The sequence below is a fragment of the Vulpes vulpes genome, chromosome X (genome assembly GCF_048418805.1).
Source record: "Vulpes vulpes isolate BD-2025 chromosome X, VulVul3, whole genome shotgun sequence".
Lineage (NCBI taxonomy): Eukaryota > Metazoa > Chordata > Mammalia > Carnivora > Canidae > Vulpes > Vulpes vulpes.
In genome coordinates this window covers 84,004,640-84,029,736 of record NC_132796.1, presented here as the reverse complement: position 1 = coordinate 84,029,736, position 25,097 = coordinate 84,004,640, and the positions used below count along the sequence as shown (strand labels likewise).

At 34.9% G+C, this 25,097-nt stretch overlaps 1 long non-coding RNA gene across 1 annotated transcript in view; it reads left to right on the top strand.

The window, feature by feature from the left end:
• Positions 1-25,097, top strand: part of LOC140596242 (uncharacterized) — a 190,419-nt gene that overhangs the window by 129,472 nt on the left and 35,850 nt on the right. The gene's annotated exons all lie outside the window — the stretch shown is intronic.

The window sequence follows — 25,097 nt, the reverse complement described above, 5'->3', positions numbered from 1 at the left end:
CTCTAAGGGCTAAGTCTCTAAGATTTTGCCTATAGATTGAGGCAGGCTGAAGCTTTCCCAAAAGGAACTTATTTCATTTGTCACAGAGCAAATGTGTCTAGCCTAAGGATTCTCTCAAAAACAATGGAAGTTGTGATGAGAAACAATTTAGAGGAGACAGATTCATTAGAAATATAGACTCAACCATAAGCCCAGCTAGTCCACCAGAGAGAACCAGGGAAGAGCACAGCTAAGAAGAGCCTTCTTAGGTTCAGAAACAAATCACAAACACTGACTTCAAAAACTGTACTTTTAAAGGAGTCTAAATTTAATTGGGTCAGTCTGTGGAGCAATTTGTGTCCTAGATATTGTTAAAAACAAAAAGCAATCAGCCAGCAAATACTGGAGCTTAACAGCTGAGTGTGGTAAGAGAAAAAGATAGTAAAAGAAGATGTTATTCCATAATTACTGCACTCATGCCCAAGACTGCACCTTCCAATGAGCAAAATCAAAGGCTTCACCCTGGGGGGTAGAGGGGGTATAAATAGGTTTCACTAAAAACAATCTGGCCAGTCAATACACAAATAAACAATCAAATGACAACAAGAAGTCCCAGAAGTGGGGAGATGAGAACAAAGAGTTGCTATGATGTTATTCTCTAAAGTGTCCAGTTTCCAACAACAACAAAAAAATCACAACACACACAAACAGCAGCAACAAACTCCAGGAGAGTCAGACTTATACCTGGAGGCAGGGGATGCAAACAACAGAAACCGCCTATGAAAGTGAACAGATTTATTAGAATTCACAACAACAACAAAAAGACCTTAAAGTCGCCAGTATAACAATATTCAAAGAATCTGAAAGAAAATAAGGCACAACAATAAAGTCTCAGGAAATAGAGAGTATCAATAATGAGATATAAATTATGAAAAAGAACCAAATGGAAATTCTGGAGCTCAAAAGTACAATAAGTGAAATGAAAATTCATTCAGGGGCTCAATAGTAGATTTGAGTTGCATTTGAATCAAGGGAATTGAGAATAGATCAACTGAAATTACTCAGTCTGAGAAACCAGAAAAATGAATAAAGAAAAATGCATCAAGTGTCAGACAAATGTGGAACACCATAAGTGCAGCAACATCTGTGTAATGGGTGTGTCAGAAAAAGAGGAGGGGCACCTGGGTGACTCAGTTGGTTAAGTATGGTGTCTTGGTTTTGGTTCAGGTCATGATCTCTGGGTCATGAGACCGGTCTGTATCAGGCTCTGCACTCAGTCGGGAGTCTCTTTAAGATTCTCTCTCCCTCTCCCTCTGCCCCTGCCCCTGCCCTTGCCCCTGCTCGTGCACACTCTCCCCGCCATAAATAAATAAATAAATAAATAAATAAATAAATAATATTTTTTTAAAATGACGAGGAGAAAAAGAGAGAAGGAAAATACTCAACAAATTAATGGCTAAAAATTTTCCAAATTTAAAGTTAAACTTTAATCTGCACATTCAAAAACCTCAGTGAACTCTATGTGGAATAAATGCAAATAAATTAAAAAATAGATACCAGATTTCATTAAACTGTCAAGTCCCTGAAAAAAAGGCACTTCAAGTAAATAGGCATCAATGCTTATCAATCAATAAAATAAATTGGACATTTGAAAAAATTAAAAGAAAAGAGTAATTACATGTAAGGAAACCCCATTAAAATAACAGTTGACTTCTCATTAGAAACAATGAAATCCAGAGGGCAGCAGAACAACAAATTAAAATTGGCCAAAATAAAAAAAAAAAAACTGTTAACCATGAACCCCATATCAAGCAACTGTGTTGTTCAAAATTAAAGGTGACATGAAGGCAATCTTAGATAGACAAAAACAGAGAATTCATTGCCAACAGACCTGCCTTATAAGAAATACTAAGATGTGGAGAAAGGGGAATCCTCTTGCACTGTTGGTGGGTATGCAAACTGGCTACTCTGGAAAACAGTATAGAGATTCCTCAAAAAGTTTAAAATAGAACTATCCTACAATCTGGCAATTGCACTATGAGAGATTTACCCAAAGAATACAATACTGATTCATAGGGATACATGCACCCCAATGTTTATAGTAGCATTATTTACAATAGCCAAACTATGGAAACAGCCCAAGTGTCCATCAACTGATGAATGGATAGAGGATGTGGTATATATACAAAGGAATATTACCCATAACATGAGAATGAAATATTGCCATTTGCAACAATTTGGATGGAGCTAGAGAGTATTATGCTAAGTGAAATAAGTCAGTCAGAGAAAGACAAATACCATATGATTTCATTCATATGTGGAATTTAAGAAACAAAACAAAGGAGCAAATGGGGAAAAAAGAGAGAGGCAAACCAAAGAAACACTCTTAACTCTAGAGAACACACTGATGGTTACCACAGTAGAGGTGGGCTGGGGAGATAGGGGAAATAGGTGATGGGAATTAAGGAGGGCACTGGTGATGACAATAGGGTGTAGCATGGAAGTATTGAATCACCCTATTGTACACCGGAAACTAATATTACATTGTATGTTAACCAACTGGAACATAAATAACAACTTTTTAAAAAGAACTTTTGTCTTTAGTTCTTTTATTTTCTGTATCTGCAGTCCCAAATGTTAGGATTCTTAAGAAGGTATTAAAAATTCAGTGAGCTTGAAGTGTCTCAAATAAAATGGAGGCAACATATTCTGAAATATTATGGATACCATGCACCAGCCGTAACTACTTGAAATGGTTTTCCGTGTAAAATCAGTGTGATATAGACAAAATCAACTTTTGGCAAATTGTGTGCATGTGGCTTATCACCAAAGCTCCCCACCAGCATTTTCTGTTCAGTCCTCAGCAAAGCTAGAGGTATCCTTCTTCTCCCTGCATTTTAGATTGCTTGTATCCCCATTCTTTGTTTCATCATCTTCTTGCTTCGACATTAAACCCCACAGAATTGTTAAACTAAAACTTTGGGTATCTGGGTATTATAAGAGTTATTATTTTGTGTCTGATTGACTATTTCTTAACAATGAAGACCTAGCGTTGAAAATGAATAAATAATGGTAGAAAAGTAAGGAAAAGAGAGATAGAGGAAGGAAAAAGGGAAGATAAGAAAAGCAATCATGAATGCATGGGGATTAGCCAACATATTCTTTATATGTAATATAGCTGTATATGGTAAAAAAAGAGGACAGGGCTGTCACTGCTCTGAACTCAGAGAAGGGAAGGCTGGCTTCAGGTTGGAACAGAGCCATCCATGTCTATGACTCATATCCATCCATCCATTTATATACATTTCTCAGTACCTACTATGAATCAAACATTGCAGGGAATCTGCAATAGGTCCTGGGAACACATAAATGAAGGCAACATTCTTATCTCCCTGAATTTCTATGTTTATTTTTTATTAGAAAATGTAAGAGAAAAGGCATGTAAAGGATATAGAAACATGTGATTAGAATGCTGGGGGAAGAATTTGAGACTATGGGCATGCTTTCTTGAATTCTATGAGGAAAGATTAAACTTTTCTAATGACTTTCTAGAAAAAGGACATACTATTCAACTGTAACTAATCCTTACCGACATTTATTTGATATTGAAAGAATGTCTGACAGAACATAAAGACTCCTAACTCTGGGAAACGAACTAGGGGTGGTGGAAGGGGAGGAGGGCGGGGGATGGGGGTGAATGGGTGACGGGCACTGACGGGGGCACTTGACGGGATGAGCACTGGGTGTTATTCTGTATGTTGGTAAATTGAGCACCAATAAAAAATAAATTTATTTTAAAAAAAGGAAAGAAAGAATGTCTGAGCCGCAAGTGTCACGCAACAATAAAAACTACCCATTATACTGAAATTTAAAAGGTGGACACAATGTTATTAACTTGTCCTTTTTGCTCAGATTATTAGGTACCATATTCAACTATTCATTTAATGTTTCTTTTAAAGTGGCTGTATCTATTTCACTTATTGGATCAAATGGATTGTTTAGAAAGTCACAGTTAGAGGAATGCCTGGATGGCTCAGCGGTTCAACATCTGCCTTTCAGGTCCTGATTCTGGGATCAAGTCCCACATCAGGTTCCTTATGGGGAGCCTGCTTCTTCCTCTGCCTGTGTCTCTGCCTCTGTCTCTCTGTGTCTCTCATGAATAAGTAAATTAAAAAAAAATTTTTAAAGAAAGAAAGTCACAGAATGTCAGGCTTTGAAACATTTAGGAAAATTTAAAATATCTTAAATGTGAGGACTTTGTCTTCTGATATTTTTGTTCAGCATGGCATATGACGAGAATTGTTAAACATTAATACTTGGAAATAAGACAAAAGGGACAAAATGTCTTTTCTTTTTATTTTCTTTAAATTTTAATTCCAGTGTAGCTAACATACAGTGTTATATTAGTTTCAGGTGTACAGTATAGTGATTCATCAGTTCCATACATTGCTCATGCTCATCAAAATAAGTGTCCACTTAATCCCCTTCACCTGTTTCACCAACCCCCCCCCCCCCAACCCTCCCTCTGGTAACCATCAGTTTGTTCTCTATAGTTAAGAGTCCTTTTTTTGGTTTGTCTTTCTTTTTTCCTTTGTTAATTTGTTTTATTTATTAAATTCCACATATGAGTGAAATCATACTGTCTTTGTCTTTCTCTCACTGGCTTATTTTGTTTACCATTATACTCTCAAGATCTCTCCTTATCATCACAACTGGTAAGATGTCATTCTTTTTATGGCTGAATAATATTCCATTGTATATATGTGTGCATACATATATACATATATAAATACATATATATATATGTATATATACATACATACCACATCTTCTTATCCATGTCATCGATAGATGGACATATGGGCAGCTTCCATAATTTGGCTATTATAAATAATGTTGCAGTAAACATAGAGATGCATGTATTCCTTCAAATTAGTGTTTTTGTATTTTGGGGGTAAATACATGATTCTTGGATCATAGCATAGTTCTATTCTGAGTTTTGTTGAGGAAGCTCTATACTGTCTTTTCAATGTTTTTCAGACTGATGCAAGAATTATTTAAGGTTATGTACTTTTTTTAAAAAAAGATTTTATTTATTTATTCATGAGAGACACACAGAGAGAGGCAGAGACATAGGCAGAGGGAGAAGCAGGCTCCCTGCGGGGTGCCTGATACCCTACGGGATCCCAGGACCCCAGAATTACGACCTGAGCCGGAGACAGAGGCTCAGCCAGTGAGCCTCCCAGGTGCCGTATGGTTATATGCTTTGACTCACTGCTTACTATTGGTTCAAGGTCCCAGAGTTAGTGAAGTTACATGTTAACATGTAAATTTTTTTCTGATAGAAATATAAATAAGTTCTTGTCAATAGAAAATAAACTCCCCTAATTTATTTTTATTAGCTACTTAAGAAACTACTTTTATTTATTTTTTATTTTTTTTAAGATTTTTTTTTATTTATTCATGAGAGACAGAGAGAGAGAGAGAGAGAGGCGGAGACAGGCAGAGGGAGAAGCAGGCTCCATGCAGGAAGCCTGATGCGGGACTCCATCCCCGGACCGCAGGATGACGCCCTGAGTCAACGGGAGACGCTCAACCACAGCCACCCAAACGCGCCCAGAAACTACTTTTATTTTTAATCTAACAATTGTAACCTAGCTTTCTTTTATTAACTTTACAAGGGAGGAAAAAGTTTTCCTCAACTCTCTTAGGGTCCCTGGCTGGGTCTAACAAAGACAGATTAGCAGGGAAAAAAAAAATTAAGTTTTATGTGGCATGGGGAGATTTCATAAAGAAATGAAGGCTCCCAAGAAAAGAGACCTGAGTGGGGATCCCTGGGTGGCTCAGTGGTTTAGCGCCTGCCTTCGGCCCAGGGTGTCATCCTGGAGTCCCGGGATCGAGTCCCACATCAGGCTCCCTGCATGGACCCTGCTTCTCTCTCTGCCTGTGTCTCTGCCTCTCTCTATGTGTCTCTCTTAAAAAAAAAATAAAAAATCTTAAAAGAGAAAGAGAGAGAGAGAGAGACCTGAGTATATTAATGGTAGGCTTGATGAAGAGTAGATAGTTGAGGAGGAATGTGATAGGTTAAGAAGTATGAAGTAGGTGTACTAAACTGGAGGAAATTTAGCAAGATTTGCTTGTTAAGATTCTTCTTGTCTTTGCAAACAAGGATGTTCCTTTCCTCCAGGTAGAAGGAAGGCACCTCTCACATGAGAATATTAGGACCTGCTTCTGGGGAGATGGGCCAGGTGAGAGGGATGAATAGTGGGGAAAAGGTCAGAATGACCTTCCTGCTTCTGCTGCTTTTTTTTTTTTCAAACTCCTCCAGATTAAAATATTCATCTACACCAACGTGCCATATTTTGGTGGCAGGGGGAGGGGGGGGTTCCCCTGAACCTTATCAACTTGCTCATAAATATCTGGCTTTCCAGATTCTTTTAGAACTAGTTCACCTTCTTACTGGTTCCCACAACAATAAATAATTTGACATATATTGAATTTATATTTGTATGAATTATGTTTTTAACCTTTTGAAAGTTCTACTTCATCAGAAAAATAAGGGAAAAAAACATATTATTTCAATGAACCGCCCTGTAAAATTATTTTGTTAAGGAGCTTTACTTGTTCTAGAATGTAGTCACTGTCAAATCTGCATATTTATGTCTGAAGAAGAAGCAAAATTTAATTTGTCTCCTGTTCTGCATGATGAACTGTAAGTAAACAGATGTATCATGCAGAAACACATCAGAAAATAAAATGATTCCTCCTTGCCATGCTGATGTCAAGAAAAGTGAATCACATTTGTCTCAGGGGTGAATGATATTATACCAAACTTCTCTATTTTATAGGAGTTAAATTTGGAGAGTAGCATAATCAAATCTAAGTTCCAACCAATGATATTATGAAATAGCTCTATAGGAATTGAGTGCTTCAATTTTAATGAAAACGCAAGAAGACAAATGCAAAGGTAAACACATTCTACATTATCATAAGATGAAAATGAAATTCACAATGATAAGAAAAACATAAGAAATATTTTAGAATGTTGATACCTTATGAATGTTCTTAGATTTCTTCATGGCAGCAAGAGTTGGGCACAAATTTGCTTCTATTATAGAAAAATCAAGACAAAAAAAGAAAAAATGCTATTGCCTAAATATATATATAGTAACTTGGTCTTAGAAAACACAAGTTATTTAGCAAATGTTATAACTGCCATATTTTAGTTTGAAATAACAGGGTGATATCAAGTCTGTTATACCAGAAGCTAGTAGGTTGGTTGTTAATATTTACCTTGAACTATCTTATTTTTTGAGATAAGCCACTTTTCTAATTTAAGAAAGTCAACTGCCTGTCTGAGGGATAAAAGCCTGACATTAATACAAATAATTCCTTACTGTTAAATTTTACATTTTTGGCAAGAGAGGTAGACACTTTCACTTATAAAACAGGAAAGAAATCCAAACAAAGAAGAATCACTGACATTTACTTAGTATTTGCAAAGTTGACTGGAAACTATGGTATCACAGTAGATAAATATGATACTCTGTCTTTTCCAACCATATTAAGTGAAAGTATAGCCATTCCGATTTGTATAATCAGAATTAATTATGCCATTGAAACAAGAAGTCCTATAACTGATTATGATATCCACTTATATAGCTTCCAGCATCTGTCATTAGAATGAACTTGGTGATAATATGCTTTTTAAGATTGCATCATTTAATTGAAACTACCAATACAATGACAGAAGACAGGAAAAGAGCAGAATTTCCCATATAACTGAAATGGTTACAGTCATTTGTTTTATTCCATTCTCTCATTTAAAAATAACCCAGGGGTGCCTGGGTGGCTCAGTTGATTGTCTTACTGTTGGTTTTGGCTCCAGTCATGATATTGAGTTCATGGGATGGAGCCCCACACTCAGGGCAGTCTGCTTGGGATTCTCTCCTTCTCTCCCTTTGCCCATCCCCCTGCTCACACTCTCTATGTTTCCCTCAAATCAATCAATCAATCAATCAATCAATCAACCAATCAATCATTTTTAAAAAAAATAAAAAAAAATCATAATAGCCTAAAATATAGCCCTTTGCCAAAAAAAAAGATGACAGCATTGATATTACTATCTTGAAGTTAAGTACCCCTATACAATACTTCCTTGCTTCGTAACATTTAGAGTTTGCCAACAGTGTACATTCCTACCCATAGACTCCATGCTTATAGTAAGGGAATTGTCCTGTATTTCCTGATTGATTAAATTCTACCACTACATTTTGACTTTATTGCTTTTTAGCCTGGTGAGAAACCTACATGGATCCAGCGGCAAAATAATATTGAAGTCTCTACCCTCCTACTTCGATTTTTTTATTTTGAATATGACACTTTGACTTTACTTTAAAGTTGAGGTTTTCACTCTTTCCCACCTCTGTATTTTTAAACAGTGTGATGTCTCAAATTTCTTTTTATAACCAGTATGGAAACATTCATTTTGCACATGCCAGTAAAACCTGGAGTTTCCAGCAAGGCTGTCTTACCCTATAAGTGTCACGTTTCATAACTGGCACAACATTAGAGGAATTCAAGTTATAATTTGTTCCTCAAACCTCACACCAAGATTTTCTGCCTGCCCGAATAATACTATTCCATGACGATTTACTCAGCTGTAGTTGTCACTGTAGATATGGTACCTATGAATAGAAAAACATTATTCGTTCCTTAAATCATTTATTTTACTCATTATCATCCCATACATATGCCATCAGACTGGATAGGATTTTTAAAGACATTCAAAATGCTAATGACAGCTTTTTCTAGCAGCACTTTGAGAATGTTAAATAGCTTGAAGTTTGCATCCCATCAAAATGCAAAGCAACAAAACTTACTACATTGAAAAAAATCTTTTTCAGTTCCATTATTAAAAATACCAGTTATTTCTAAGGTATACAAGTGTCACAAATCCAGGAAGAGACAACTGGGCTGACCTAGGAAAAAATATCATTCGTGATAAACCTTTAACTCCCCCAAAAGTAAACTTGAAAAGATTTCTAAAGATATACACAACGTATTCCCTTTCTTGAATCTCTCACTCAGAATTAATTGGTTCTAATGTAATCTTAAAGCATCAGAGTACAGCTGATGTTTCTCTACACATAAGTGCATTAAATCTCAACATAGCTTCTTCTACCTGGAATTTAAGATCCTTATACCAAATAATCCATATACAATCCATTGTTTCTCTCCACCAAAACAAGCAAAAAAAAAAAAAAAAAACCCCACATTAGGTATAGAAAAGATACAATGATAATTATCTTTAGTGATAATTTTTTTTGTTAGAGTATTTTTAGGAAGCAAGAACATCTGATACCTGTGATTGGAGACTTTAAAGAGCTTGCTTTTGCTTTGACTGGGGTGGGTAGGTTTGAAAACTCATGATTAACATTTTGTATTTATTTCAGCTCCCTAAGGGAATTATTTAAGACACTACATATTTTTTTGGTAGACATTACAATCACAAATGTTACTTTTCATGGTCTTACATGATTTAAAAAATAAAATGAAGAGAAATTTTTTTTAATATTATCTAATATGTTTATTTATGTTTACTCTTTCATCCTTCTGGTTTTTCTTTCCCTTGGAATAGTTGTTCAAAATTTGTTTTTGTTATTGATAGAACTTTATTTCAAGCTTCAAATGTTTTTATTTAATTCTTGTCACATTTGGAAAGTCTGTATAGTTTCTTTCCTACATGAGTTATAAGGGAGAATTTTCTGCATACTAGCTTTTGTTGTGCCACCCTTGTCTATATATCTCTGGTACTGGGAGAAATAATCTCTGTTTCTCACCTTCATTCATATTATGATAGGTAGCAGGATGAGCAGGAGAATTCATGGAAGCCTTCCTAGACTGGGACAGCTAGCACTGATTTAACCATTGGCCAGAATGATTGGCAAACACACAAACATATCCTGCTAAAACCTAACTAAATGTATCACTTTATGTGTTACCTTTCCCTTCCTTACTGGATCTTAAAATTACCTGGAGCCATTCCAGTAGGAGGGAAAGTGTGACAAATATGTGAAATCACAAAAATAAAACAATTTAGTAATTAGTTTGATGTCCTTTGTTTAAGGGAAACAGCCCAAGGACTGGGGGGTATACCATAACTCACAAGCAGTGAGTGGAGCACTCTTCCCTAAAATTTTGCACAAGAGAGAGTTTTACAGAGTATTAGAAGCAGCAAAGCAGGAACAGGGCATGATTGGCTAGGAGGTCAGGGGTTTCCTGGTAAGGCTAGCAGGTTCTGTTTTCTAGGGTCAGGTGAATTAGCTAAAGCTGAGTTGGAGGATTGTGATTGGTGTATGTTACATTTTCTTCACAAGGTTTCCCATAAGTATGGGCTGACATAGGTGTAGATTTGTGATGTGGGCCGTGCCACTGGGCCAGCCTCTATTTTCTTGGTCCTGATATATGAATTTCCTCTATCAGATAGAAATTCAAAGGAACCATGATTTTAGACAATCTGGGTTAAGTTATCATCTTTTAGATGCTGTCATTTACTAACTTTGACTTTGAACAGCTAAGAGTTATCAGTGCCTTTTCTTGTCGAAGTTAACTTTTCCTTGACAAAGATACACCTTTTATGTCTATAAATATGCATTGTCCTATATGCTCTAGATTTGGACTTCTTTGGTTGGATGGAAGATTTGTCAGACACCAGTTTCTTGTTTGTGCTCTTTTGCTCATCTCCATCTTAGATTTTTCCTACCAATAGGTGAGTACTAAAATAATATCCCATAGGTTGGCTTTACTTGGGTGTTGCTGTTCAAATTATACATGTGTTACTTCATATCAAGCTGTGGCACCTCACTGTATACAAAAATTACCTTTTAACTTTGAGATTAACTGCTCAATAGATAGGGTCAATGGGGGTAGACTTTCTCAGGTAAAGGGTTCAAAGTACTATCAACAGTGAAAAAATACAAACTACAAACAATTGTCTGATTGGATAACCTAGATAACATAGGGCCTGAAAAGCTTATAAAGTTTTATTTGCTTTATAATTGCTTACCAACGGTATCTAAGAGAGAGTGGCCACAATGTTTTTTTAATCAACCATAAAATGTGAAGTTCTGTTCATGACTCTCCCAAAGGAGTATCATAGCTCCCAATCAAATTTAAAAATGAATTCAATGATGGAGCTTCTCTCCTTGGCCAAACTCTACTCAGGCTCTTCCGAGATCTTTTTCAATTAGACTTCAACTTTTGGACTTTAGTGTTTGTCTGTGCATTGTCCTATTTTAGCAAGAATCTTGCTAACTCAGTTTAGCCACAGTCCTCCATTCTTTATATTTGGTCACTCTTGATATCTGATTGGGTTTCTTATCCTCCACCATCTCCCAGGTGATGCCTAATCACCCTGGCCTGCCTTCAGTAAGAATCCTGCTAGATCAGTTTAGCTAGAATACACCACTTACCCTTGATGCTTCCGCTCAGCAATTTGCCATCCACTGACCACATCCTGCTCCTTGGCTATAAATTCCCACTTTTTTTTGTACTTGTTGCTGAACCCACCAATCTCTATCCCTCACTGTAAGATCCCATTACAGGGGTCCCTACACCTATGATGATAGTCTTCCTTTGAATAAAATATTTAACTGTCTGTAACAAGTGTCATAAATAATTTTGTCTAACCCAAGTACGATGGAAAAGCAATGAGATTTTGTGAGTATTAGGAAGAAAAAAAAAAGAACACATATGTAACAAGGGATTGAAAAACATTTTTCCAATCAAGGAAAATACTATTTCTCTAAGGCTTTTGCTTCTCTAATAGTGTTCAATCTCTATTCCAGACTTTTCTACACACACTGCAATGATTCTCATTACTATTCTCTTTAATGGCATTGGAGACTAGCCTTTAGCCTTTACATTTCCACAGAATTTGAAATAACTTCAATCAAACATTGATTCAAGAGGTTTAATGTAAAGATGTTGAATCAGAGTTTTAGAGCTGAAGTTCAGATTCAACATTGTAGAACTAGGATTGAATTTAATTGCATTTTCTAGCATATATGTTTCAGAGTATATTTTAAGCATGGGTATCCTCCTTATGATTGTTAAATTTAAGAGTAAGTTAAGTAATAACCAAATTACTGGCAGAAATGTTTCCCATAAAATCTTTATGACATCTATTTTTGCATATTTCAAAAACTACATTTGTTTCAAAATGCACCAGTAAGGATTCTTGGTTCTGACTTTTTCTAAAATGATCTGATTAGGCTAGCATAAAAAGCACATATGCAATGAATCATAATATTCACACACAGTTATAGCAATTATACTACTTAAAATCTAGTAACTTCTAGTGCATTATCTTACATTTGGCTATTATAACAAAATAAAATGATATTTTCTGAAAAATTCTAGAGAAAACATCACAGTTTAAAACACTTTAATTGGGCAGCCCCAGTGGCCCAGGGGTTTAGCGCCGCCTTCAGCCCAGGGCATGATCTTGGAGACCGGGGATGGAGTCCCATCCCACATCGGGCTCCCTGCATGGAGCCTGCTTCTCCCTCCGCATGGGTCTCTGCCTCTCTCTGTGTCTCTCATGAATAAATAAATAAAATTTAAAAAATAAAACATTTTAATTGATCTTTTTGCCTACTTTTTTTCTGAAACAAAAGTGATACACATTGATTATGAAAATTTAACTTGACACAATAAAGTAATATATAAAGCAGAATATGAAAGTGATCTGCATTTTCCTTCCCAAGTAACCACTTAAGATAGTATATCATACTGGCTAACAGAAGTAAGTAGACAGAGCTTGGATAGGGAATTTTTTAAATTAAAACTTTCTGATCAGAGAGGGTGAAAGAACATGAAAGACTCCTAACTGGGAAACAAACAAGGGGTGGTGTAAGGGGAGGTGGGCAGGGGATGGGGTGACTGAGTGACAGGCACTGAGGGTGCACTTGACAGGATGAGCACTGGGTGTTATACTATATGTTGGCAAATCGAACTTCAATTAAAAAAATACAAAATTAATTAATTAATTAAAACTTTCTTGGTGAGACTATCTTTAAAAGAATGATAGCATGGAAAACAAAAGCTTCTCAAACAAATCAAAATCAGAATTTGTTATTTAGTTAGCATATTAAAATATATCCTATTATTTGAGGAATTTCTGCCCTTGACAATACTCCTTGTGTTCTAAATATGTCAATTCAGAAATTACTTACCAGGGACGCCTGAGTGGCTCAGTGGGTTGAGCGTCTGCCTTTGGCTCAGGGCGGGATCCTGGAGTCCCGGGATCGAGTCCCACGTCGGGCTCCCTGCATAGAGCCTGGTTCTCCCTCTGCCTATATCTCTGCCTCTCTCTCTGTGTCTCTCATGAATAAATAAATAAAATCTTTTTTTTAAAAAGAAATAATTGCCATAACATTTTTTAAGCATTAAAGTTGTGCATAATATAACTTAGAATATACTTTTGTTGTAGCGTAAGTTTTAAGATAATATAGGGGATTTTCTAAGGGAACTTTCAACTATATATGACAGCAGAATTTAGCAAAATATCTAAATCTTGCAGGGTGCCTGGGTGGCTCAGTCAGTTAAGCATCTGCTTTGGGCTCAGATCATGACCTGGGATCAGCCCTGTGACAGGCTCCCTGCTGAGCAGGGTGTCTGCTTCTCCCTCTGCGTCCACCCCTCTGCTTGTGTGCTCTCTCTCACTCTTTCTCTCTCTCTCAAATAAATAAATAAATAAATAAATAAATAAATAAATAAAGAAAGAAAGAAAGAAAGAAAGAAAGAAAGAAAGAAAGAAAGAAAGCCTTTAAAAAAATAAAGCGGAAAATGGATCCACAAATTCTTTCTCAGCTTGATGTTATGGTTCCTATGCTTGTTTATATAGCTGATATGTAAATAGTAACTACCCAGTGATATTCTACTGGATTGTCTCATAGCTTCTCAAAATTTAAGGTCTGAAACAAAACTCATCTTTTTTTCTCCAGTGCAAGTTCACTAGTCACTAATACCCATATAGATAGCTCATAAACCTCCCAGAAAATTCACTTCAAGTTTTCAAGCTACATAATATACATTTTAAAATTGCTTTCAGTAAATATTGAGCAAATAGTACAATAAGAACTCTATGTAAATTATAAAGAATTATGCTATGATTATCACCTACATACCTACTACCCAGGTTAAGAAAAAGAACATTGTGTCTACATTTTCTTCTCTGATCCCATACCTTTTCTTCTTCTGAGGTAACTCACAACCCTATGTTTTGTGTTTATCCTTACTTCTCATTTATTTATAGCTTCACTACCTGTTGGCATCCCTAAACAATACTTTATTTTACGTGTTTCTCTACTTTCTACATAAAGACTCACACAGTATGCATTCTTCTACAATTTCCCTTTTTCTATCACTTGAGCTTTAACTGTTTTTATGTATAAATAATTCATTTTCACTGTAGCAAAGTATTCGTGGTATGAATATACCATAATACATAATTCATGGTATGAATATACCATAATACATTTATTCATCCTGATGGATATTCAGGCTATCAATACTTTTTCTATTTTAATAGCCCTACTTTGTGCACTCTTCCATGTATGTGTAAGGTATTTTTAAGAACAGAGATTTTAACTGGGCCATGGACCTTTTTTGAAGTCTGGTGAAGCCTACTGGAATCCTTTGCAGAATAAGTTTTTAAATGTGTAAAATAAAATCATAAAGTTACAAAATAAATTGTATGGAAACATAATTATGAAAATGTTAACAAATTTGTGATATGGTATTAAATATCTTTACTAATGCATTAAATAACAAGATCTGGGGGTAGGTGTAATTACTTATTTGATTTTGAAGTGGCAATGAGTATGAAGAATATTTATACTCAGTTATCTGCCATAACTGTAATATGATATGAAAATATCTTTGTTTCTTTGGTGACAAAGTCATAGGTACTGTTCATACTATTTGTTTGTTGTCTACATTCATACACAAAGGAAATGTTAAATTTTATTTAAGGATTACTGAATATAAAAAAGTAATTTTTTCCCATCCAAAATCATATGACCTTTAAATTCTATCCATGAATCTCAGGATAAGAAAGCCCTATCCTAGGGTATAGTCAAAAAACAGGAATTATTTTATTGCAAGTAAAGGGATCTTAAATAGATTTTCCATGCTGTTGTGCCAATTTATACACCTGCCAGCAGTGTTTGAGTTCCCATTGATCTATATTTTTTTTGTCACCACTTGGTATTAATAGGTTTCTTAATTTCACCAATCTGGATAGTATAAAATAGTACTTCATTATATTTGTATTTAGATTACAATGGGGATTAAATATATTTTCATATATTTATTCATCATTTGTGTTTCTTCTGCTGTAAGATGTCTGTTAAAATCTTAGACATTTTTTTCCCTCCTAGGCTTGTCTTTTCTTTACTTAAAGCATTTTTTCATATATATATTTTTTGGACATTAATCCATTGTTGGTTGTATATATTGCAAATACCTTGTTCCATTCTCTGCCTTATCTTTTTTCTCTCTATGCTGTATTTTGAACAAATGTCTATAATTTTAAGTGGCTGAATTTATTAATTTTTAACTTGATTTGCAAATTTTGTGTCATGCTCAAAAAATGTTTTTTTTTTTTACCCACATGGTCATAAAGATATCTTCTGCATTGTTTTAAACAGTTTTGTAGTTTAGAATTAGGAATACTTTTTACTTTAGTACTAATTTTACTATATCATGCAAGGTAGAGGTCTAATTCATGTTTTCTACATGTTTAATCAATTTTCCCACTTTTGGTGAAATCTGGTTTTCTTTCTCACTGATCTTAATGGCAGGATTGTGATAAAATATTTCCATTAATGGGTGGGTCTGATTCTAGGATCTCAGTTTCTTTTTTTTGTTTTTTAATTCCCTTTACCTAATTCAATCATTTCCCCACTCACCTTCCTTCTGATAACCACCAATTTGTTCTCTATATTCAAGAGTATTTTTTTGCTCATCTCTTTTTTCTTTGTTTTGTTTCTTAAATTCCACATATGAGTGAAATATGGTATTTGTTTTTCTCTGACTTATTTCACTTAGCATTATACTCTTTAGCTGCGTCCATTGCAAACGGCAATATTTCATTCTTTTTTTATGGTGAAGAATATTCCATTGTATATACATACCAAATCTTTATCCACTCATCTATGGATGAACATTCAGGTTGCTTCCATAATGTGGCTGTTGTAAATAATGCTGGAATAAACGTAAGGGTACTTATATCATTTCAAATTAGTGCTTTCATATTCTTTGGGTAAATACTTATAGTGGAACTACTGGATCATATGATAATTCTATTTTTAACTTTTTGAGGAACCTCCATATTGTTTTCCACAGTGCCTGCACCAATTTGCATTCCCAACAGTGCATGAAGATTCCTTTTTCTCTACATCCTCGCCAACACTTGTCATTTCTTGTGTTTCTGATTTTAGTCATTCTGACACCTAGAAAGTGATAACTTATTATGGTGTTGATTTTCATTTCTCTGATGATTAGTGTTGTTGAGCATCTTTTCATGTGTCTGTTGGTTGTCTGTATGTCTTCTTTGGAAAGGATCTCAATATTACTATTTTGGTCAACTTATCATTCCTGCATTAAGACTCAAAAAAGACCAAAAATTCTTCTTGTATTTTTATGACAATAATAGATACATTGTTCCTCTTCAACAATACCTTGACTATTCTTAGCCCTTTGCTCATCCACATACATTTAGAATTAGCTTGTCAGTTTCACTACCCAAACACCACCACCACCACTACCACCACTACTTTGGGGACCTGTACTGTCATTGCATTAAATCTATAAATCAATTTGTAGAAAATTGACACCTTTAAAATATTAGGTCTGGACGAATACCCACCATTTGCTTCGATGTGGATGAAACTGGAGGGTATTATGCTGAGTGAAGTAAGTCAATCGGAGAAGGACAAACATTATATGCAAGATACATCTATGAAGGCAAGGAAAACAAAAGCAAAAATGAACTATTGGGACTTAATCAGGATAAAAATCTTCTGCATAGCAAAACTAAAAGACAACCTACAGAATGGGAGAAGTTATTTGCAAATGACATATCAGTTAAAGGGCTAGTATCCAAGATGTATAAAGAACTTATTAAACTCAACACCCAAGAAACAAACAATCCAATCATGAAATGGGCAGAAGACATGAACAGAAATTTCACAAGGAAGACATAGACATGGCCAACAAGCACATGAGAAAATGCTCCACATCCCTTGCTATCAGGGAAATACAAATCAAAACCACAATGAGAAACCACCTCATGCCAGTGAGAATGGGGAAAATTAACCAGACAGGAAACAACAAATGTTGGAGAGGATGTGGAGAAAGGGGAACCCTCCTGCACTGTTGGTGGGAATGTGAACTGGTGCAGCCACTCTGGAAAACTGTGTGGAGGTTCCTCAAAGAGTTAAAAATAGAACTGCCCTGTGACCCAGCAATTGCACTGCTGGAGTTTTACCCCAAAAATACAGAGCAGTGAAAAGCCAAGACACTTGCAACCCAATGTTTACAGCAGCAATGTCCACAATAGCCAAACTGTGGGAGGAGCCTCGGTGTCCATCGAAAGATGAATGGATAAAGAAGATGTGGTCTATGTATACAATGGAATATTACTCAGCCATTAGAAACGACAAATACCCCCCATTTGCTTCGACGTGGATGGAACTGGAGGGTATTATGCTGAGTGAAATAAGTCAATCGGAGAAGGACAATCATCATATGGTCTCACTCATATGGGGAATATAAGAAATAGTGAAAGGGATTATAAGGGAAAGGAGGGAAAATGAGTGGGAAATATCAGTGAGGGAGACAGAACATGAGAGACACCTAACTCTGGGAAACGAACAAGGGGTAGTGAAAGGGGAGGTGGGCGGGGGGATGGGGTGACTGGGTGACGGGCACTGAGGGGGGCATTTGACGGGATGAGCCCTGGTGTTATGCTATATTTTGGCAAATCAAACTTCAATAAAAAATGGGGAAAAAATCAAATATTAGGTCTTTCTAAGAACAAAGGGTATCTCCCCTTTTATTTGGGCCCTTATTAGTGTTTTAAAATAAAGCTTTCTAATTTTCTCCGTAAGATTTTCCATCTTCTATAATACTTGTACCTTGAAAATTTATATTTTCATACTATTTATAATATTTAAATGCATATATTCTGTTTGTTGTCAATGTGTAGAAATTCAACTTTTTATATCTTGAATTTTTAAAGCTAGCAGACTTGCTCAAATTTTGTTCACTTTAATAATTTATAGTGGAATTTTTTGGCTTTTAAAGTGGGTAATCATATTTGAAAACAATGACAGTGTAATTTTTTTCTTTCAAATTCTTGCATCTTCTATTGTAAAGTGAGTCTATTTATTCTTTTTTTGGAGTATATTTATTCTATATTATCTAAGACCTCCTGTACAATGTTAGATAAAAGTGGTATTATTGAAGACTCCCATCTTGTTCCTGATCTCAGAGGGAAATTTTCCAAAGTCGAACCATGAGATATATTTGCTGTGAATTTTTGATAGATAACCTTCATCAAATAAACACATCCTATGTGTTATTAGTTTCCAAAGAGTTGTTTTTACAAATAAATACTTAATTTATTGAAATCCACCCCCCTCTATTGAGTTGATCATACGATTTTTTCCTTTGACCTGTTAAAGTAGTAAGTTATATTACATGATTTATAGTATCGATGTCCCCAATGAATATTCTCACTGTATCCCTATTCTTTGTCCTCTGTTTTTCTTTTCATAACCACTCTGATTCTGAACTAGCTTTGTTACTTACTTTGTTCAATAGATGTAGCAGAAGTTACAATATATCAATTATAAGCCTAACACTCAATAGGTTTTGTGTGCTTCCACTCACTTTCTTTCCTTACTGTGCTTTCTCACTCTTGGACCTCAACCTCTACCATGAAAACAAGCCCAAGCTAATGTGCTGAAGAATGAGATTCTTCCTGGAGCAAAAACAGTCTCCGCTGAGACAATCCTATACTAACATCCAATAGATATGCCAGGCACAGAGATGTGAAGGAGTTCAGGTGAGATCAGCTAAACTTAATTCAGAGCAGAAAAACCATCTAGTGGACCTGTAGACTCATGGAAAAATAATAAAAGTTTGTTGTGCTAAGCCACTAAGTTTTGGAGTCAATTTTTTGCACAGCAATAGGTAACTGAAAGACGTCTAGGTTTAACACAACTTAATCTTAGTGTATTAATTTTTTTATTCGTAGATACCCTGATTTGCTGACTTTTTTAAAAGTATTTCAACACCTATGTAATTTATATCAGTCAATAATTTCTGTGGCTTTTGTCTCATCCACATACAGTTAGAATTAACTTGTTAAACTCATTGGACTAACCCAGTAAACGTTTATAGCTTCTTCAGGTAACATTCTGTTTGGGTATTTATCCAGCAATCTTCCATGTATTGATTCAACAAGTAAGCCTTCTTCCATGACATAGTTCTCAGGTCCAAAATGGTGGGAAAATGTAGTTTCTGACTGCTCAGAAGAGGAAAATGATTTTGGTGCGCAAGTGGACGATTATCTAGAAAAGTTAGGCTTAAGACTGCAATTAAATGTTCTGTGAATGTTTATTAGAACTTATCAGTCAAAAGTTTTAGGATTGGAAACATTTTATAGGAATATTTTAAACAATTGGTTCAATATTTTTCATTTTATAGGCTTCAGTTCTTTTTTTTTAATTTTTATTTATTTATGATAGCCACAGAGAGAGAGAGAGGCAGAAACACAGGCAGAGGGAGAAGCAGGCTCCATGCACCGGGAGCCCGATGTGGGATTCGATTCCGGGTCTCCAGGATCGCGCCCTGGGCCAAAGGCAGGCGCCAAACCGCTACGCCACCCAGGGATCCCAGGCTTCAGTTCTTTATTTCTTCTTCAGTCAGCATTGGTAAATTATATATTCTAGGAATGTTTATATTTCCTTTAGGCTTTTATTTCTTTGAATGAGGTTTAGAATAGCTCTTCTTTATCCTTCTAATATCAGCAACATTTTACCTTATGTCCTCCTCATGTCTAATCTTACCTCTTAGTATCTTCTGTCTTTCTTCCTATATCTTATCAAACATTTACCAATTTTATTCATTTTTTATAAAGAACAACATTTAGAAGGTTAGAATTGTTATAGTTTTGTCTTCAAGTGAATATTTTATCATTATGTGGTGATCTTTTCAACTCTAATAAAAATATTTAAACTCAAATTTATTTTGTCTGATATTAATATAGCCAGCCCAGGGCTTCTTTTATTTGCCTGGTAACACTTTTCATCCTTTTACTTTAAACTTTCTGTATCCTTATGGCTTTGGTACATATCTTGTAGACAATACATAACTGGATTTTGTTTTATTATACTCTTTTCAAATCTTTGTCCCTTTTTACTTATTGTGATTACTAATATGATGTTCCTATCACTTTCTTTGTGCTTCCATTTATCTCTTCTCTCTGTATCTTTCCTCCCTATTTAGCCTTATTTTCCATCAGTTTTTTTAAGTTTCCCTTGTCATATTTTGGGATACATTCACTCTGTTTCTTTCCCTTTAGTGGTCACATTATAAATTTTAAAACTTATTGGGCTTTCAGTTTGAGATATTTTTATCTTCTAAAATAACAAGGATTTTCTATTTTGTTACCAACCTTTCACTTAACATATGGGCTTTTGTTATAATATACTATAGTTCTATTTTGTTTTTTAACCTCACAAGACACTTTTATTATTCATTGCAGATTATAATCTTGCTGCTCTCCTGTCAAGAAGTGATGTTCACTTACCAGCACTTCAATTATGTGGTAGCATTACGAACTTGCTTGACCAATATGTGGTAAAAGTAACATTCTATGACACACCGGCTTAGCTTTTAAATGTTTTCAAGCTTTTCCTTTGGCCTCTGACATACTCATTCTCCTGCTGTTCCCTCGTGGGACACTTCTCAGAATCCACATGTCATGCTGTGAAAGTCCATGACACATGGAGAAGCTACAGGCATTCTCTATGAAAGGTAGTCCCAGATGAGCTTGGCTTTTGAATCATACAGTTCTGGCAACAGACATGCGAGTGAAGGTGACTTCATGATTTCACTCTCCAATTACTCAAGTTACCCTAGCCATTTAAGTCTTTCAAGTTGAAACTCCAGTTATCTTGGAAGAGAGACAAGCCATCCCTAACGTACCTTGTTAAAATTCTTGGCCTACTGAATCCATGAGCATGACAAAATGTCACCACATTCTGTCACCATGCTTGGGGGGATTTTTATGCATAATTTAGAACCATAACATCTTTTTAGATTTATTCACATAGTTAATAATTTCTCTGTTAGTCTAAAATTTTACTTCTCTCACCTGTCATCATTTTACAAAAGTATGTTTTGCAGAATTCCCTTTAGTTAGATTTAGTCAGTAGCAAGTGTTCTCAGTATTGATTTTTTAAAAAAATATCTTTATTAAAATGTTTTTTTCCAGTTATGGAGTCCTAGGTTATCATACATCTTCTTTTAGCATACCGAGTTCACTATTTCACTGTAATCTGGCTTCCTTTTCTACTTTAGAGAAGTAAAAATTATATTATCCGTATCTCATGTTCCCTATTGCCTTTTTGTGCTACAAATCTGAATAATCTTTTGCGATCTATATTCCAATTTACTAATTCTCTCCTCTCCTGGGTCAAATCTCTTATTTTTCCTGCCTATTGAGTCATTATTTTGTAGAACTGTGTTTAACTAGAGGTTGTTTTTCTTTTTCTAGTCTATTTGACTAATTTTTGTAGTCTCTTATACAATAACCACATTTTCAATACTTTCAAAAGAAATTTCTTTAAAAATATCAAGTGTATAGCACTTATGATTTGAGCCTGAGAATTCCAGTATCTGAAAACATTGCAGGTCCCATTTTCTGTCTGCTATTTCTGCTCATAGTATCTTGTTCTTATTTTTTGAATTTTTGTTTTGTTTTGCATGTTTTGTAGTTTTAGTGATTTTTCCTTAGAAATATATCCGTTGTATTTTCTTAGAGCATGCATGAACATGGATTCAGAGATAAGTTTATGGTTGCTTCTGATAAGGTTATCTGTGAGTACAACTGGTCCTAGAGAAATTTAAACTAATTCTAGGAATGAATTGTTTTTGGATCAGCCAGGTAATGCAAATTCTTGTTAAAACCCATATATTGCAAGCTTATGGTTATACATTTTTTTAATATTTTCATTTGAGAGAAAGAGTATGACTAGGGGCAAGGGAGAGGCAGAGGAAGAAGCAGACTCCCTGATGAGCAGGAAGCCCAATGTGGGGCTCAATCCCAGGACCCTGAGATCATGACAGATCAAAGGCAGACACTTAACTGAGCCACGCAGGTACCCCATGGTTATAAATTCGAGGAGAAGTTGTTTTCATCTTCGCTCAATATACTTTTTCTTGAAGATATCTGAACAAACTGGTTTACTTTTTTATTTTCAATCTCCTTTCTCTTCCTCCAGGCTGGATTATTTTTGCTTGGTTATCAAATTTATTGACCCCTGCATACATTATCTTCAAACTGTTATTAGGCCTCTTTAGTGAAGTTTTATTTCAGCTATTGTATTTTTATGTTTTAGATTTTCCATTTGATTCTTTTTAATAGTTTCCCTTCTTGGTTGAGATTTCCTAGAGTACTACATTATGAACATGTTTTTATGTCCCTGAGTACAAGTGTAATTGCTGTTTTAAAATATTTCTCTCATAATCTAAATTTCTGGTTGCCAGTGTTGGCATTCTTTGATTATCTTTTTTTTTTTTTTAGTGTTATGTTTACCTGTTTCTTTATATGCCCTAGTAAATTTTTGTTGCATCTTGTACTTAATAGTTGATATATTAGACTCTGGATTCTATTTTCTTTCCTCTGAAGGGCACTGATTTTGTTTTGTTTTGTTTTTAGGTAAATAGTTGATTTGTCTAAATTCAAACCTCAAACTTAGAAAGATTAGTTCAGTTTTTCTAGCTCTAGCTTGGCTTCTTGAACTATGTCTTCTGTAAACACGATTCAAAAATCAGCCAAAGTATTCCTATTAACTTTTACTATAATTGATATCATATAATCAAAAGAGAAAATTTAAAAAACAAAACAAAACAAACCAGTTAACTTGTCATGGCCAGAACTACAAGTCTGTGGAAGGGCTTTTAAAAAACAAAACAAAAACTTTATTGAGGTCTAACATACCTATCATAAAATTTAGTTGTTTTATGTTTACAATTCAATAACTTTTAGTAAATTTACCAAGTAAATTTACCAAGTAATTTACCAAATAAATTAACCATTACTATAAAAAAAAAAAGTCAGCCAGAGATTTAGGCTGACTCTATGTACATAATTGGCGCTCCCTATCTACGACTTTATTCTTTATAATCTTTCCTCCTTCACTTTCCAGCTGCTGTGACTGACCCAGACTTTGTTCTCTGCTTGTTCAAACCAGTAAAACTGTCAGGTTTCTATCTGTATTTTGGTGTTCCAGTATTATAATTGGGACTTACCTTCAGGCTAAAAGACGTACAAAATGGGAAACTCACTCATTCTTATTTCCTCTATCCAGCTATCAACTCTATTATCTTCATTTGTTCATTTGTCAATGTCTTCAAGTAGTTGGTTTTTCAAAATATATATTTTCCAGAGATTATTAATTTTTATTTTCAGGATGATTAGTCCAGTGTCTTTTATACAACACAGAGCTTACATGTTAATATGCCAGTTTATTTATAAACCTATAAAACTGGCTTTCTTTGGGGCTCAAGATTTTTGCGGGAATCTTATATTATTCTCTAACCTGAGTGGAACCTGAGATTTCTGACCTGTCTCTTTAACTCCGTGAGGCCATGAAAACTGAAGTCAAAGTTCATCATATTTGGAAGATTCCCCCTCATGTATGTCTATTTCAGTGCTTTGATCATCTTTTTCAGTTTCCTCCTTTCCTTAGTTTTTTGACTTATTATTTTTTTTTCTTGTATTTCTTACTTCCTCATCAATGTATGTAGAAAAAAATAATTCAGCACTTTTAATTGGTATGATTATAAGGGTCAGTCAACTTATGTAGTCCACCAGTCTATTGGAAGAAGAAGTCTGAATGTTTTTTTTAAATGATTTATTCATTTATTTTAGAGAGAAGGGGAAAGGAAGATAAAGAGGGAGAGGGAGAGGGAGAGAATCTAAAGCAGACTCCCTGCTGAGTGAAGAGCCTGATGAAGGGCTCCATGCAGGGCTTGATCTCAGGACCCTGAGATCATGACCTGAGCCAAAATCAGGAGTTGGATGCTTAACTGACTGAGCTACCCAGGTGCCCCTGAGTGGGTTTTTTAAAATAATAAACCAAATCATATAAACTATTTACTGAACTCCTAAAACCCTCCTATAATTTCTGATAACATTACAGATAAAAATAAGTTTGAATGTCTTGTAAGATCTTGTGTGATTTAGCTTTAATCTTCCTTTCTGATATCATCTTGAATAATTTTCCTTTCTGATCCATCATAGAGAATATCTTTCAGTTCTTTGAACATGATACGATCTCTCCCATCTCAAGTCCTTCTTATATATTATTTTTTTCTGCTTGGAGTCCTTCTCTCTTTTAGCCTTCATTCTAGCATCCTTCAATTCTTCATTTATTTGTAACCTTTTTCAGAATTTTTTCTTGGCCTTTTAGACCAGCAAGTGACCCTCATTTCATTTATTTTTTCAACCATTTCTTCCACTTTTGTAAGACATATATTTTTCAGATTATATATACTGTACTCCATGGAGATAAGAATCTTGTCCATCTTCCATCACTATTTTTCAATGCCTAATATGATTCCTGATGTTGAGTAGGTGCTCAAAAATATTTGCTAATTGATCATTTAGTTTGAGTCAGTCACAAAAGAATCTTAAACTTGCACAAAGATTCTTTTTAAAGATTTTAATTATTTATTTTGGAGAGAGAGAGCATACACAAATGAGAGAAGGGGAAGAAGGAGAAGGAGAATCTCAAGCAGACTCCCCACTGAGC